The 13940-nt window shown below is 43.0% G+C and overlaps 1 protein-coding gene across 4 annotated transcripts in view; it reads left to right on the plus strand.

Moving 5' to 3' along the window:
* Positions 1–13940, plus strand: part of ACVR2B (activin A receptor type 2B) — a 104134-nt gene that overhangs the window by 24068 nt on the left and 66126 nt on the right. The window lies entirely within an intron of this gene.

Consider the following 13940-nt stretch of genomic DNA (forward strand, 5'->3'; position numbering starts at 1 on the left):
TTATCACTGTTTTCCTGGGAAGGTCATGGAGAAATAATCTTTTATTATCATTATTATTTAACAAGTTCCCATTGGCTCCTCAATGCTCAAGCTACTATTTTAAAGAAGGCAGAATGAAAACAGTAGGGCTTTTCTGCAATAAAGGAGTTGAAAAGAATCAGAATCTGTTCCCACGAATGCTGCTTTCCTGCCAACCATACGGTTTAACTTAACACACACACACACACACACACACCTCCCATCTATAGGACTATGGCATTTTTTTCTTGTTGGCTCATGCCTACTTACCTATTGGCGCATGAGCAAGAGCAAAACCTGGCTTTTGGGAAGACCCAGCTTACTTTCTGTTATACTGAGCTGGGTGTTTTTTTAATCACCGTTGTTTTTTTTTTATAATTTGTCTTTCCTTCAGGCCCTTTTGCACAGTAAGGAAAACACCAGCTTAGTGTGGTTCCTGAAGTGGTTGCGTTTCCATTTCAGGATATTTACAGGATGAGCGCATGGCTGAAAAACTTAACTCCATGACTTATAAAGTATCCATATTTTGGAAAATATGCTTATTTCGGAAAAGGTGCCGGTATTCTGTTGCTTTTGAATGGTGTTGGGAGTTTATTTATTTATTTTATTTTAATTCCATTTATATCCCGCCCTTCTCCGAAGACTCAGGGCGGCTTACAAGCTTAGCAGTTGTAAGTCCCATCATCCATAAAAAGAGCTCTTGGTTGGGGATGATGGAAATTGTAGCCCAAATTTTCTGGGAGGTACCAGGTTGGGGAAAGGTAGTAATGTACAAGGGGTATAATGGTTAGCAAGTCAGACATTGGATAGTTGTTGGAGATGGCACATCTGTATTGAAGGTAGAAGAGCAGGATATACATTGGGGGAAGGAAGGAGGGAGGGAGGGAGTAAAAAAAAGGGAGGGAGAGAGAAGAAAAGAGGAAGTAAGAAAAGGAGGGAGGAAGGGATGATTAAGAGATGGGGAGGAAGAAAGATGGAGGGGGGAAAAGGACGGAGAAGGAGGGAGAGAGGGAGGAAGAAAGGAAATGTTAACTTTTCTCACCATAGGTAAAGGTAAAGGTTCCCCCGCACATGCGTGCTAGTTGTTTCCGACTCTAGGGGCCGGTGCTCATCTCCGTTTCAAAGCCAAAGAGCCAGCGCTTGTCCGAGGACGTCTCCGTGGTCATGTGGCCGGCATGACTAGACGCCAAAGGCGCACGGAACGCTGTTACCTTCCCACCGTAGTGGTCCCTATTTTTCTCCTTGCATTTTTCACGTGCTTTCGAACTGCTAGGTTGGCAGAAGCTGGGACGAGTAACAGGCGCTCACTCTGTTACGCGGCACTCGGGATTCGACCCGCCAAACTGCTGACCTTCCGATTGACAAGCTCAGCGTCCTAACCCACTGAGCCACCGTGTCCCATACTTCTACACAATAATCATAAAAATATATTACAATATCTAATTTAATCACAGTAATTTTAATGGTGTACTTCCCAATTTTTAACAACTTCTGGATATTCAATAGTGTACCTGAAATCCATACATCTGGTAGCTAAGAATCAACACCAATTTGATGGTGCATAATCAAATCAAAATAGAGCATTCCTCAAACTGATTTGGACTTTTCGTGGCTACAAAGAAGTGCTTTGCCATTGCCTTTGGGATGTCCTTGTGACTTCCCAGTCAGTCAACAGCCTTGAGGTTTCCTGGTGGTCTTCTCTTTAAGAACTCTCTACATGGGGCTGCCCTTGAGGACCACTCGGAGGCTCCAACTGGTACAGAATGCAGCCGCGAGAGCTGTGTTGGGAGTCTCCCTATACTCCCATGTTACACCTCTGCTCCGCGAGCTGCATTGGCTACCAGTTGTCTTCCGGGTAAGATTCAAGGTTCTGGTAATGGTTTTCAAGGCCCTACATGGCATGGGTCCAGAGTACCTTAGGGATCACCTGCTGCCGGCGTCAACTTCCCTCCGCCCTGTGCGCTCCCACAGAGAGGGCGTCCTCAGGGTGCCACCGGTCAGAGAATGTCGCCTGGTGGCCCCCAGGGGGAGGTCCTTCTCTGTGGGCGCGCCGGAATTGTGTAACCGTTTGCTGGTTGAGCTCCGGATGGTGCCCGACCTTCGCTCCTTCCGGCGCGATCTGAAGACATATTTGTTTGAACAAGCCGGCCTGGCCTGATGGGGGATGGGTTTGGATTTTATTGTTGTTTTAAATGTATTTTAATCTATTGTTAACTTGGGCATCTTGTTTAATTCCTTTTTCATTTTTGTATTTTGTATTTTTATATGTTTGCCCTGTTCGCTGCCCTGAGTCCTTCGGGAGAAAGGCGGTATACAAATAAAATTATTTATTTATTTATTTATTTTATTTATATAATTTAGTCCTTTTAAAATTGGACAACTTTGGCTTTCTTCACAGCGATCTGCTGTGAAGTTTATGGAAGGACCCAAAATGATTAAAAATGAACATAGTTTCTTGAGCCCTAGTAGTTTTGTGGGTTATATAGAGTGAGGAAAAGAGAGCAAGAAGAATGAAGAGAGTGGGGAAGGAAACACACTTATCATTTCCTTGTTTTGTAATACTCTTGGTGGGGAGGAAATTAAGAGTTGAAGATTGGACTCTTAAATACAGCAAGTCTGTGCCTCTTTTATCATTTAGCACTTCACCGCATTCCATGGGGGTCCCTCCTAGCATTCCATCGTATTTATAATTGACTCAGTATTTATTTTCAAGGCCCCCTGTTGTGTCCCGGTTATCATATGAGCCCAGAATAAAATAGGGAATGAGGTTATAGGAATTCAACAAAGAGAAAAGTTATTTATATCAACTTGAAAGAGAATAGAACCCTGAATTTCTCTCCCTGGTTTTTATAGACGTGAAGGGCTTCAAAGTTCCTTTTAATTTTCCAATTAATTAGTGGAACGGCTTGCCTCCAGAAGTTGTGGGTGCTCCAACACTGGAGGTTTTTAAGAAGAGATTGGATAGCCATTGGTCTGAAATGGTATATAGTGCACTCCCACAGAGAGGGCCTTCTCAGGGTGCCTCCGATCAGAGAATGCTGATTGGTGGCCCCCAGGGGGAGGGCGTTCTCTGTGGGCGCGCCAGACCTGTGGAACCGCTTGCCGGTCGAGCTCCGGACGGCCCCCGACCTCCGCTCCTTCCAGCGGGATCTAAAAACTTATTTATTTGAGCAATCCGGCCTGGTTTGATGGGTTAGAGGTCAGGGTTTTAACATGGTTTTTAATTATTGTTTATATTGGGCATAATATTTAATTGTTTTTTAACTTTTGTACTTCGTTTTTTATATTTATTGCCCTGTACACCGCCCTGAGTCCTTCGGGAGAAGGGCGGTATAAGAATTTAATAAATATAAATATAAATATATAGGATTTCCTGCTTGAGCTGGGGGTTGGACTAGAAGACCTCTAAGGTCCCTTCCGACTCAGTTATTCTGTTATTCTGTCAGAGAAAACCAAGGAAGAATCAGATGGACAGGTAGGAATTTGGCCCAGTCCTTGTTCTTAGATAGACTACACTTCAGTACATTTGTGTACCATTTATCAACATTTGACAACAAAATGGGAAGACTTTTCTTACTTTCAATCAAGAAGGAAAAAGGAGGCTTTGAAGCTAGGTCTTCAACCCCTCTTCCTTATGGTTTGGCAAAGAACTTCAGTATCGAGACACAAAGGAAGGGAGGAAGGAAGGAAGAGGGAGGGAGGGAGGGAGGAAGGAAGGAAGGAAGGAAGAAGAGGAAGAAGGAAACGTTTCCAAGTTTCAGCGTCCTAAGGATACAATTTCTGATCCAGCATGTAAGCTGCCTTGTCCCCAATGATTAAAATGGAAGGGCATTTTCAAACATCAACAGACCAGCATTGGTTAAAACCAACAAATGCCGGGCTGAAAAAAACCCAAGAAAGTTCCATAAGCTCCAGTATTAAGTTCCTTCCTTATTTATTTATTTACTTTGAGGTTGTCCCAATTCCACAGCAAGTGCTGGTCAGCTTACAATTAAACATTTAAAAGAAAACAACGTACATGAGGAATATATATATATATGTTTTCTGAGGTTTTCGCGGGTGTTTGTATGTGGATCCTTGGTCATTCGGGTTTTTCCCCCGCATAGAATTGAAGGTGTAGGAGCAACGTTTCGACGGAATCCCATCCGTCATCATCAGGCTGGTGGCTTCAGCTTCCTTCTTCTGGGAGAAGCATGTGGTAGTGACTGTTTGTTCCTCTTATATATAGCTGACTGGAAGGTAGAACTAACAAGCCAAAAAAGTGTCTCCAAACATAGGGAGACAGATAGTCCCTCAAGTAACCAGGTCCTAGGCCATGAAAAACTTCTTAGGTGACAACCCAACATCCTGAATTGCATCTGGAAGGCAATCGGTAGGTAGTAGAGCTTATGAAGCAAGAAGGATACGGGCGTGTTCTACATCTATTATTCCCCATATCACTACATTCTGGACCATCTGTAGCTTCTGAATAGTCTTGCAGGTCAACCTAAAGTAGAGGTCACTACAAACATTCAACAGAAAGATGGCCAAGCTATGAGTGACTGCCTAAGCAGAGGTAGGCAACCTTGGCTCTTTTATGACTCGTGGACTTCAATTCCCAGAATTCTTGAGCCAGCATGGCTCAGGATGGAAACCTCTCCATTTCTCCTCAGCATAGCTGGCTCAGGAATTCTGGGAGTTGAAGTCCATGAGGCATGAAAGAGCCAAGGTTGCCTACCCCTGGTCTGAAGAGTCTCTTGAACCAGGATAGGTACAATTGGTGCATCAGATGAACCTTGCAAAAAGTCTTCTGGCTACAACTGTCTCTGCCTCTTCAAGTAGAAGGAAGTAAGAGCAGAAACTTCCTAAAATTTAATGGAAGTGCCTGGGGAATCCTATGTTAGAGAAGGGCTACGCAGAAAGAAGGGACGCGGTGGCTCAGTGGGTTAGGACGCTGAGCTTGTCGATCGGAAGGTCGGCAGTTTGGCGGGTCGAATCCCGAGTGCCGCGTAACAGAGTGAGCGCCTGTTACTCGTCCCAGCTTCTGCCAACCTAGCAGTTCGAAAGCACGTAAAAATGCAAGTAGAAAAATAGGGACCACTACGGTGGGAAGGTAACAGCATTCCGTGCACCTTTGGCGTCTAGTCATGCCGGCCACATGATAATGGAGACATCCTCAGACAAATGCTGGCTCTTCGGCTTTCGAAATGGAGATGAGCACCGGCCCCTAGAGTCGGAAACGACTAGCATGCATGTGCGGGTGAACCTTTACCTTTACCTTTTTATGCACAAAGACAGGAATGTCTGCAGTGTATGGTAAAAGATACTCATAATAGTGGCCCCAAATGTCTTCTGTTGTTGAATCAAGAATCTTGTCTTCTGGATGTTTAAACATGGTGCGTGGATTATTTGGCTGAAGAAAACCCCTTTCAAGCTCCTGTCAAAACACAGGTAGTCCTTGATTTAGAACATTTCGTTTAGTGACCGTTCGAAGTTACAACAGCATTGAAAAAAGTGACTTACCACCATTTTTCACATTTAAAACTGCTGCAGCATCCCCATGGTCACATAATCAAAATTCAGGCACTTGGCAACGGGCCTGTATGTATGATAGTTGCAGAATTCTGGGGTCACGTGATCCCCTTTTGCAACCTTCCGGTGGTCAAACTCAATGGGGAAGCCAGATCCGCTTAACAACAGTGTTAGCAACATAACAATTGCAGTGATTCACTTAAGAGTAAAATGGGGCCAAACTCTGTTAACAAATGTTTTGCTTAGCATTTGGGCCCAACTGTGCTTGTAAGTCGAGAACTACCTGTACTCTTCTTACCTGCATAAGAACTAGACTTTTGAGCATTTTCAAGTTTAAAGCCTGACATTTTCAGGAAGAAACCAATTCTTTGTATAATCTCTGCGAACTTCCACCTTCTGGCTTCAAACTCGGGGCAGACAAGATTTTGAGGCATAATACGTTTGAAGTAGTCGTTGTGGGCTAAATAGAAGTGGGGAGAAATATTGTGTATGCTCATCACCTTGAGTTACTTATAAAGTAATAAAGGCGGGATAAAAATCTAATAATTAACGAACTAACGAACTAAGCAAGGGTTAGTATGTCATGCCTGATTGGAAATTTCCGGAGGTGGGGGCAGGGAAGATACTTCTGGTATGTCTTGGGAATCTTCTTTGCAAAAGACTCTTTAAGCAAAAGAAGGAGGAGGTTAACGCATCAACATTTCAAAAGAGAGAAATCTCTCGCCTTTGTCTCTGGGAATTTGGCAGCAAACAAGGTTTATTTATCCTGTGCTTATCTCTGACATGGAAGATGGGAAAGGGATAGTACTGGCAAGGGGGGGGGAGGATTTTATAGTTTCCCTAATCTAAATAACACCCCACTCTATCCCCATCCTTCACGGATAGGGGAAGTGCAGCCCCCTCCCTGTGTGTGTGTGTGTGTGTGTGTGTCTGTGTTTGTGGCTGGGAGACTGTTTCTGTGTTGCTGTAGAAATAATCCTTCTGCCTTCAGATAATAATAATAAATAATAAACCTTTATTGTCAAAGTACAACATGTGTACATTGAGATTAGCTGAGCCTCCCCCTGTGCTCTCTCCCCCCAACACACAGTGACAACAAACCCTCCATCCCACCACACTATGTGAACCAACTACACCACACACCGGCCTCCCAAGTCAACTCTGCATAAGATTACATCCCATTCAAAAGCCTAACAGCCCACGGATAAAAGCTATTCTTCAGCCTGTTGGTACGGCTGGCTATATTCCTATATCTCCTACCGGATGGTAGGAGAGTAAAGAGATACCGTCCAGGGTGTAGTCCTTGATTTACAACGATTCACTTAGTGACCGTTTGAAGTTACAGCAGCACGGAGACCTATGACCATTTTTCACATTCATGATCCCCCTTACAACTGTTGCAACATCTCCAGGTCACGTAATCAAAATTCAGAGTCTCAGCAACTGGTTCATATTAATGACGGTCGTAGCGTCCCGGGGTCACGTGATCAAATTTCGGGACCCTCTGGCCAGCAATGGGGAAGCTGGATTTCCTTAACAACCGTGTCACTAACTTAACAATCTCAGTCATTCGCTTAACTACTGTGTCAAGAAAGGTCGCAAAACAGGGCAAAACTCGCTTAACAAATTTCTCACTTAGCAACATAAATTTTGGGTTTGATTGTGGTCGTAAGTCGAGGAGTCCCTGGAGTGGCCTGGCCTTTTTCTTTTTTTCCTCCCCCCTTTTGAGAAGACCTACTGAATGCCACAGGAGCACTGACATACCCGCAGTTTCTCCTTTCAATTCATTTATTATTCATTATTTATTAAACTGATACCCTGCTCTTTGGGCTGGAATTCCGGCTGGCAGGCAAAATGTTCCTCTTCCCCTCTTTACTGCCAGTACAACAACCCTATGAGGTAGATTGGGCTGAGGGAGAAAGGAAGATCAAGGAAGGAAGTCTCAAAGTTAACCTGGGGCTGATGGTAGGACTTGAACAGGAGGTTCTCCCCAATGCCGGCCCAACATTGTAACCTCAACAGCCCGCTAGTGTGGGAACAGTGGCGTTGTGTAATCCTAGTCTCACCCTTTTAGTCTCTGTGTCACACTTCTGATCTGGGCACAGGGATTTTGCACACATCTTGCGTGCAGGGGGCCCTGTATTCTAGTATTTCCAGCTAAGGTTTATTGTGTGTGGGAATACAGCTTCCTGTATCTAGCCACACTTTTTTTTTTTTTAAAAAAAAATCTACCTATCAGGTTGAGCAACTTATTTTACTTTGCAATCGAACGCCAATGGCTTCGGTCACAAACAGTAGGGGGCAATTTAAGGAGGGTTGGGGTTTTTTCCCTGAGTCAGAAACCAAGGTGCTTTTTGTGGTGCATCTACTCCGGCAGTGTAGACACTTCCCTGGCTCACACAGTGAATCTTCTGGGGAGAGGGGAGGGGGGGACATTGTCTCATAGAGGCCTTTGCAAGCTTGAGGTGAGTTAATGCATCAGATCCACTTTGCTTTTCTCCACTGTGACCAGAATCTGATTGGCAGCATCTAAACAAGGAAATCAACCTCTTTGCCCTCAAGTAAAATCAATCCCTTTTGAGACGAGTATTGTTGCATCTTTTACAAATTCCAATTGCACAGAGTGCTTGTGTGGTTGGTTCCTGCCCTGTTACCTTCACTCACCTATCCCGGGAAAAGAGGACAAATTGTTTTCTTCCTGTCCTCAGCTAACCCCAGGAAGTCACTTTTTCTCCCACTGAATTCCACAATGTGGAAATGCTTGTTTGGCAATCAGCTTGGTGGCTTCCTGCAAATTTAACTGGGTTTGCTGGAGTGCCTTCTCTGAATCTGCAGCTGATCACTGTTTCTTCTTGAAACTGGGTGGTATAGTGTGCCACATTTGGCAGATGTGTTTATCATTTATTTAGATTTAAAACTTTTTTAATACCACTTTTATTATATATTTTTTATAAATAACCCAAGGTGATGAAATATACTTAATAATCTTTCCTCCCCCTATTTTTCACAACAGCCCTGTGAGGTAGGTTGGGCTATGAGACAGGCTCTGGCCCAAAGTCACCTAACTAAATTTCATGCCAAAGGTGGGATTAGAAGTCACCCATCTCCTGGTAGAATAGAATAGAATAGAATAGAATAGAATAGAATAGAATAGAATAGAATAGAATAGAATAGAATAGAATAGAATAGAATAGAATAGAATAATAGCTAATAGAATAGAATAGAATAGAATAGAATAGAATAGAATAGAATAGAATATAGGAATGAAGAATAGAATAGAATAGAATAGAATAGAATAGAATAGAATAGAATAGAATAGAATAATAGAATAGAATAAAAATATAGAACAGAAGAGAATAGAATAGAACAGACTATAGTACTTTATTGTGTGATTGGACACACAAGGAATTTGTCTCTGGTGCATAAGCTTTTAGTGTACATACAAACAACCAGTGATAAATCATAATTATAATCATAAAAATATTCATAAACAATGATTCAACACTTAGTTGAAAGATACTAAACAAGATACTAAATAAGCAATCAACATAAATCATACTAGAATACTAAATAAAACAATTAATATAAATCGCAAGATACAAGCAATGAAGTTGTAGTCATAAGAAGTTAAGGTAATAGAAAAGATGAACAGGATAATAGTAATACAGCCCTATTGGCCAAAAGTCACTCAGCTGGCTTTAATGCCTAAAGCAGGACTAGAACTCACAATCGCCTGCTTTCTAGCTGGGTGCCTTATAAACACTAAACCAAACTGGCTCAGACTTTATATACCTAAAACATATTAATTGGTACCTTAAAAATCAGGATATCTTTAAGATGTCTTTTGGGTTAGAAGCTAAAATAAATGGTGGTGTTTGTGTTATAGATGAATTTTCAGAACTAAGATTTAAATCCCTTCTTAGTCATGGAATTGCTGCACGGTAATGTAGGATAAGCTACTTTTACAACCTCTGTTGTCCCTCTGGGCAAAATGGGCCTCAAACAACTGATCTGAAAGCGCTGTTGAAGTATTAGATTAATAAATTGGAAAAGTTGTAGCTGAGTGATGAAATGCCAGCTTCTACGAAAAGCCCGCCAGGTTCACCCACACCTGAACCAGGTAGTATTCAAGGAAGCACCAAGTCTGAAATTGTGGTTTGCTTCTGCTTAGCGAGGGACACGGTGGCTCAGTGGGTTAGGACGCTGAGCTTGTCGATCAGAAGGTCGGCGGTTTGGCGGGTCGAATCCCGAGTGCCGCGTAACAGAGTGAGCGCCTGTTACTCGTCCCAGCTTCTGCCAACCTAGCAGTTCGAAAGCACGTAAAAAATGCAAGTAGAAAAACAGGGACCACTCCGGTGTGGAGGTAATAGCGTTCCGTGCGCCTTTCGTGTCTAGTCATGCCGGCCACATGACCACGGAGATGTCCTCGGACAAGTGTTGGCTCTTCGGCTTTGAAACGGAGATGAGCACCGGCCTCTAGAGTCGGAAATGACTAGCACACATGTGCGGGGGAACCTTTACCTTTACCTTTTTTCTGCTTAGCGGTGTTGCAGATTAGGGTCGAAAAAGTCAAGATGGCAGACAAAAAATAGATTTATTCATTTATTTAAGGGGGAGGCTTAAATTAATTTTAAATTCAATTACAATTAAAGTTATACTAGATTTAAAGCACCACTTGCTTTTTTGCATGGGCCAACTTGTTTAACAAGCCCATTGCCGTGTTTATATGAATTAAACCTTGGACTTTTTAGGGCTTTGAAAACTTTAAATATAATAATATGTGAGGTGTTTGTGGCACCATTCTGTTTAAAGAGGCCTTTTTTAAAATTTGAAACACTGAAGAAAAAAAAAGACCCTCTGAATCCTCAAAATTAGATGAAACGTGAAGATTGTAATACTGCCACTTAAAAAAAAAACTTTCTTCGCTTCTGTTAATGAGTAAACTTTTGGGTAGCACTGATTGATTATTACTCTGGGAAGTTATCTGATCAGAGTCAAATGCTAACTTTGAAAATATAGCAGCTTCTTGCAAATGCTGCAATGGAAAAGAATATTTCCTGTAGAGACAATTGGATTCCTCTCCAATTTTCCAGATTTTTGAAATATACAAAGTCGATCTTTGCAGCCTTAAATAAAAAGGGTATAACTTCTGCTTCTGATGATTTCTGATACTTTCCTTCCTTCCTCCCTCCTCCCCTCCTCTTCCTTCTTCCCCTCCACTTCCTTACTTCTTCTTTACTTCCTCTCTCTCTCCCTCTCTCCTTCCTTCCTTCCCTCCTTCTCTCCTCTTTTTCTTTATTCCTCCCAAGCTCTCATCCTCCTTCACACATCCTTTCCTTCCTCCCTCCCTCCCTCCCTTTCTCCATCTCTTCTTCCCTTCCCCTCCACTTCCTTACTTCCTCTTTCCTCCCCTCCCTTCCTCCCTCCCAGAATTTCCCAGCCAGTGTGGAATTCTGGGAGTTGAAGTCCACTCATCTTAAAGTTGCTGAGACTGAAAACACAGGTCTAAAGTAAACTGTTATCCAGAATACAATGCGGTGCATCTCGTTTGTTGAGACAGGTCAAGATAATTCTTAAGCAAGTAGTTTCATGTGTTAATTTATGTGTGGGAACATATTTTCAACTATTTGTTTAAGTCAGTTTGCAAAGGGGGGGATGCAAGAGCGGGAGTGAAAAAATCTGTATTTGGATAAAGGCCTTCATGTTGCAAGAACAGTTTGTTTGGCCAGCTGTCAGATTGCACAATCGGAGCAAAGTAGGAATTCTGTAATGCCTTGAAATATTTTTCCCCAACCAACACCCCCCCCAAAGTGGATAGCACATTTATCCCTTTTTACACACACACACACACACACACACACACACACACACACACAAACACACTCATAGAGATAGGTTGGACCCAGCTCTGATGGTTTCTCTGCTTTGCCAGAACAGCTTGCATTTGTGATAGTCCACTAAACGAAATCTGGAGCTGGCTGAGATTACAAGCCTGGTGTTGCTTTGTGGGATGATACATAAGATCATCTCAAATTAAGGACTATCTTCTCCTAGGTATTTCTACCTGTCCAATTCATGCAGGCTGGCTAGGACATCTTGTGGGTCCCACCGTCCAGCTTTGTGTGGAGATACTAGGATTGAAACCTGAGACTTTTGACACAGGAAGTGCATGCATTACCATTAACCCACACCTCCTTCCGTGTCCTGAAGGCTCAAGTGGCTGGCATATTGCTTTCTTTTCTTTCCTCAATATAGAAAAGTCCTGATTGTCTTAAAAAATATTCCTGGTCTGTTCTTCCTTGAACACCAAAGCGGCTACCCTACCAGCTGTATGTAAGTGCCTGTTTTGAATGGAAATGTCATGTGGAAATTGGCCCCAAATATGGCCTGGAGGCACTGCTGCTACACACTAATGAATAATGTATTGCTTTCCATCCAGAGATGTATTGTTAATTTCCTTTGTTTAATAGACTCATTGATTACATTGAAGGCTAATGTTTCAGCAAGTGTTTAGTGGTCCCCCTGCTGGTAGGTGTTTGCAAACACAGCTTCGACAGCCCTAAAACCAATGACCTTTGGACTCCCAGCACATACACCCCTTGTTGATTTTGAACTCCTTGAAGCAAAGCTGTAAAAAATTGTATGAAATGCAGAGATAGCCAGCTGCAGGAAGTACTAGACAAGTTGAGGTATGGGGGATTTGGGGTGCAAGAGAGAAAACTAAAGTCCTTTCGCACAGATTCACTAGCGGGGGGGGGGGGAATTGCTCTGCATTTTTGTATATTAGCAGCCACAAAGGGCCCTGCTCTGCAGCTTCCATGTTTACAAAGTTGCATTTACACAGTGGTGAGAAATTGTACCAACATTCTTCCGGTTGGATTTATCTCCCCATCACTTAGGAAAGTAAGATTTGTGATTATTATTATTTCTTTTTTAAAGGAGCCTCCAGATTTTTAAAGAGGGTGCGCATTGGGTGGGGGAGCGGGCGGCTTGCAAACCAACTGCGAGGGCGTCTAGCTCTCTTTGTGAAAGAAACAAAAAGGGTGTGTGGCTCGGGGTGAGGGTGTGTGGGAAACATGGCTAAACACCTGGTGCTCCCATGGAGGGTAATATGCATTTGTATAAATGGCAGTGCTTTGCTGCTAGCTATCCATTGCCCTGTGACCCATTCACTTCTGCCTTCTTTTGAGGAAGGCAGAGTTGTGTATGAAGAGGAATTGGGGGGTGGGGAAGAAAGTTGTACAGCGAAAATAGCTGAGGGGTTTGTGTGTGTGTGTGTGCGTGCGCGCGTGCACGTGTGTGCTTGCAATTGACTATAGTAACAGGAACAGAAGAATGTTATTTAAATTTCAAATTGGCTTGGGAGTTTTCAGAGCTGCCATGTCAATAGAACTGTCCCCATGAAAGGGGTTTATAAGAAGCTTCTTTTGTGTGTTCTCTCCTGTGGGTGGCTGTGCAGCCTGCTGAAATGAAAACAACCAACTTGTCAGTTGAGGGAAAGTTAGCAAACTCTTCTAACAAAGTTATTTCTTCAAACTTGCCCCTTTCCTCCAGCTGACGCAGAAGAATTTGGCGCATTCTCCAGAAGTTTTCATTTACTGAAAACCACCTACCATACTTTTTTTAATGGAATAAAATTGTAAGCAGTTGATAACTTATTCTTTTTCTTTTTTTTAATGGGGTTAATGGTTTAGCCAGCTTTGGGTTTGAAGGTGAGAATTTGGTTTGCAAACATTTGGTTACTGAATGAGGGGAAAAAATGCATTTAAATCCTGAAAGTATTTGGAGGAAGTGTGGTAAAATTCAGGAGGTCCCCTTTTCTCTTCCCCAAAGTAATCATTTCTCTAATTCTATAATAAGGTAAGGGACGCGGTGGCTCAGTGGGTTAGGACGCTGAGCTTGTCGATCAGAAGGTCAGCAGTTTGGCGGGTCGAATCCCGAGTGCCGCATAGCAGAGTGAGCGCCTGTTACTCGTCCCAGCTTCTGCCAACCTAGCAGTTCGAAAGCACCTAAAAATGCAAGTAGAAAAATAGGGACCACTACGGTGGGAAGGTAACAGCGTTCCGTGCGCCTTTGGCATCTAGTCATGCCGGCCACATGGCCACGGAGACGTCCTCGGACAAGCACTGGCTCTTCGGCTTTGAAACGGAGATGAGCACCGGCCCCTAGAGTTGGAAACGACTAGCACGCATGTGCGGGGGAACCTTTACCTTATAATAAGGTAAAATTGACACTTTTAATTTTGAAAAGCTGCACCTTGGATGGGATGTTATTATATACAAATGAAAAGGTATAAGAGTCTTGTGTGTGGATGTAGAGGAGCAGTTGGCTGGGAATTCAGAGAATTGAAGTCCATATACAGTATCTTCAAGTTGCCAGGTTTGTAGAACTCTGGCGTAGAGTATCAGGGA

This window comes from Vipera ursinii (assembly GCF_947247035.1).
Source record: "Vipera ursinii genome assembly, chromosome: Z".
NCBI classification, from domain to species: Eukaryota; Metazoa; Chordata; class Lepidosauria; order Squamata; family Viperidae; genus Vipera; species Vipera ursinii.